The 4,231-nt window shown below is 40.1% G+C and overlaps 1 pseudogene; it reads right to left on the bottom strand.

Annotated features, from left to right (window-relative positions):
- Positions 1-1,525: 1,525 nt before the first annotated feature.
- Positions 1,526-2,146, bottom strand: LOC140508562 (COP9 signalosome complex subunit 8 pseudogene; annotated as a pseudogene).
- Between the last annotated feature and the right edge of the window lie 2,085 nt (positions 2,147-4,231).

Raw genomic sequence — 4,231 nt, 5'->3', positions numbered from 1 at the left:
ATGTGTATATGTGTGTGCATATATATTCTGTAGTTATAGAAGGTGAATTAGAAGGAAGGTATTGGAAGGGGAGGGAGAAGCAATAAAAACCTCTTACAGAAGGTGGTGTTAGAACTGTTTCATGAAGCAATCCAGGGAAATTGGGAGTTGGAAGTATGAGAGGATTCCAGAAAGAGGGAGAGCCAGTGAATTCAGAGGACTTTCATGTGTCAGGAAATCTAAGAAAGCCATTGTTACTGGATCACAGAGTGCAGGAGAAGGAGGAAAGTGTAAGAAGACTGGATATAGAGGAAGGAGACAGGCTATGAATAACTTTAAATGACAAATGATTTTATATGTTATCCTAAAGATAATATGGAGTTATTGAAATTTATTGAGAAGGGAGGGGGACATGATCAGACCTTTGCTTCAGGAAAATCACAGTGGTGGAATGAATTAGAATGAAGAGATATTTGAGGCAGGTAGACAATCAGAAAACCATTGCAATGGTTCAGGTAAAAGGTGATGAGGGCAATTAGAAGATTAGTTATTGTGTGCATAGAGTGAAGGGAACAGATGAGAAATCTTGTGAAAACAAAAATGATGAAAGTTTAGATAGTTAAGTTGAATATGCGTGTTAAACATCAGTGAGAAGTCAAGGATGACTGAAAGGTTTTGAGTTTAGGAGATCAGAAAGATGATGATACCATACATCTGAGGAAGTTCTGAAGAGAAGATTTGGAGAGAAAGAAAATGAGTTCTCTTTGAGATGCCTATGGGATATACAATTGAGATGTCCAAAAGCAGGTAATGATGGAGGACTGGAGCTTAGAAGAGAGATTTGGTCGGTCATTTTAATCGTTTCTGACTTTTCATAACCCCATTTGGGGTTTTCTTGGCAAAGACACTAGAGTGGTTTGTCATTTCCTCTACAGCTGATTTTAAAAATGAGGAAACTGAAGCAAACACTGTTAAATGACTTGCCCAGGGTCACACAACTAGTAAATGTCTAAGGCCAGATTTGAACACAGATATTCCTGACCCCAGGTTCAGCATTCTATCCATAGTGCTACCTACCTGTCCTAGGAGAAAGATTAAGGATATATTGTTGTTGTTTTTGTCTTGCATTCTCAAAGATGATGACATCAAGATGATGACATGACTTGCAGTTGACTTTGATTTGAGTCAGAGAGGACTATACAAGGTCACCAGCCTTGCTTTCTCCTCCAGAGCTATCCGGGTACAATGGCCTGGTATTCATGAGGATTAGTGATCATGACCCAGGATGTAATATGGGATCTTGGACATTTTACACTAAGGTCTTATCTGACTCTCACTTTGAGTGAGATACACCGACTTTAAGTAGTTATTCAAGGGATTGGCCCCTTTTATTTTTTTATATGTATCTAACATATGTATTTCATCCCATGTTCTAATAAAAAATGTTGGAGTGTTTCATCCAACAGAATAAAATGAAAATATTGCTTTTCCAGATAAGTCAGTACACAGGATTCCAAGTTTGATCTCAAATAGAAAAGCCAATGAATCAATTTTCAAGAAAAGCCCTCTATACCATCAATCTGGCTAATTGTTGTGCTCTAGGGATTGGTGGAACTGGAGTAGGCTCTGATACAGGAATAAATCTGTTAAAGGAAACATCTAGGGAACCAGGCTTCTTGGGAATCATCATCCTTGTGTGGAGTTCGCCTGCCATCCCTGTTCCAAGACACCTTTCACTGCTTCTTCTACAGGAAGTCCCAAAAATGCTGTGAAGTCATCAGCAATGGTTGAGGTGTATACATGAGAAACTAGAGCAAAGGCTTCTCTTCTTATGGCATCTCTGAGTGCTTCCATTATAGGCTGGATGGTCACAGACCACTGATGAGAGCTGATGGTTGTGTAGATTCCTGGGGAATCTCTCTGCCATATTTTTTGTCCTACCGACCAGATTCCCCCAAGCTCAGAATTCGCACATTTTATAGCAGGAGGAATTCTTTTCCAAAGATACCAGGCATTATTCATATCATTGTGTAGAAGGTACAAAGCGAGGAGCTGCCTGTAAACTAGGGGCATAGCGATTCCTCTGGGATCCTCGAGCTCCTGGTTTTTGCACTGATCAAGCAGCTAAGCTGAAGGCCACGTTGTCCACCATCATGGTCACGGGCATCTTCCCCGCCTGCTCTGGGCCTAAACTGCCTCCTTCTCCCCCTCCTCCTTTTCCTCTCCCATTTCTGCTGCCGCCGCAGGCCGGGTCTGGAGCTCTACACCGGCTGCCATTTCCAGGATGCCACAGGCAGCATCACGTAGAGAATGACATGCTCCCAGCGCCTGAGCCCTTCCTTGGCTACGTCCCTCGACTTCTGACTTTCCTCCACCCCTTTTAATAAAAGAAAAAAAAATCAAAGTGGGAGGGGAGGACCCTCAGGATTCCTGGGTAAACAATTACTATTTAGTAATTACATTCACTCTGTGCTAGGTGGTGGGGAACTTTTGTCCATCTACCAGCTTCAGAGTGAACTGGGTCTGAGCTTGTTCTTTGAGCAAGAAATCTAGCCAGTAAACTCCAAAGGAGAAAAGGCAGCTTTTGACCATGGAAATGCACCTTCCTCTGGGTAGAGCACCCCAGAACAGGAGAGGAGAGGAAAGGAGGGGAAGGGAAAAGAGGAGAGATGCTATTCATTCACAGGTTGTTTGTTCTTTGTCCTGAAAGAAGACCATAACATCAAGATGATAAAATGACTTGCAGTGGACTTTGATTTGAGTGAGGGAGGGCCGTGCAAGGTCACCAGCCTCACTTTCTGCTCAGGATCCATCTGGGTCCAGTGGCCTGATACTCATCAGGACAACTGGAGATTTCATTTTCATGGAGGTGTTAGTTAAAACTGTGGAGTTTCATGAGATCATTAACAGATATAGAAGGAGAAGAGAAAACAGCCCAAAAGAGTCTTGAAGAACCATCATGATAGGTGGGAATAACCTGGTTGGAATTCATCAAAGAGGAATAGGAAAGAGTGGGGAGAAATGTCAATGGAGAATGAGGAGAAAATAATGCTATGAGAATCTAGAAAGGCAAGATTACCAGGAGGGTAAGATGATGAGTAGTGCCAATAACTGCAAAGAGGTCAAGAAGAATAAAGTTTGAAAAAAACTGTTAGATCTGCCAATTAACAGATCTCTAGTAATTTTGAGAGACATTTCTGATATATGGCAAAATTGGAATCTCTGTCTCTTACATTGGGTTTCCTCTTGCATTTCACCCATATCTGGAGTCCACTACCCAACCTAACCTTATATTGATATATTTTACTATATTTCAGATTTTTTCATTAATTTGTGTTTTGAGTTTTCAATAATCGCTTCCATATGCTTTAAATTTTCTCCCTTTTCCTCCCTTCTCCCTCCCCAATATGGCAAGTAATCTTATACACAAACAATCTTATATTAAGCACATTTTCACATTAGTCATGTTTCAAGGAAGAACTTAAAAGAATGGGAGAAGCCATGGGAAAAAAAAACAAAACAAAATATAACAAAAATAAAAATATTCTGCTTCATTCTGCATTCTGATTCTATAGTTCTTTCTCTGGATATGGATGGCATTTTGCATCAAGTCCTTTGGAAGTGTTTTACATTTTTGCATTGCTGTGAAGGACTAAGTCTATCAGAAACAGTTCTCTCACACTGTGGGTATTATTGTGTACAATGTTCTCCTGGTTCTGCTCATGTCCCTCAGCAGCAGTTCATAAAAGTCTTTTCAGATTTTTTCTGAAGTCCACCTGTTCATCATTTCTTATAGCACAATAGTATTCCATTACACTAATATACCACAACTTTTTCAGCCATTCTCCAATTGATGGGCATCCCCTGGATTTCCAGTTCTTGACTATCACAAAAAGAGCTGCTACAAATATTTTTGTACATCTGAGTCCATTTCTCATTTGTATGATCTCTTTAGGATATAGCCCTAGAAGTGATAATGCTAGGTCAAAGGGTATACACATTTTTAAAGCCCTCTGGGGATAGTTCCAAATTGCTCTCGAGAATGGTTGGATCACATCTTCTCTAACTTTTATCATCTTTCTGTTATTTCATCTTAACCAATCTGATGGGTGTGATGTAGTACCTCAGAGTTGTTTTGATTTGCATCTTTAATCAATAGTGAGAGCATTTTTATGTGACTACAGAAAGCTTTTATTTATTCCCATGAAAACTACCTGTTCATATCCTTTTACCATTTATCATTTGAGAGATG

Source organism: Notamacropus eugenii, chromosome 5, assembly GCF_028372415.1.
Source record: "Notamacropus eugenii isolate mMacEug1 chromosome 5, mMacEug1.pri_v2, whole genome shotgun sequence".
Taxonomy (NCBI): Eukaryota; Metazoa; Chordata; class Mammalia; order Diprotodontia; family Macropodidae; genus Notamacropus; species Notamacropus eugenii.
Note: the sequence above shows the minus strand (reverse complement) of the source record. Positions and strands in the feature narration are given on the sequence as shown.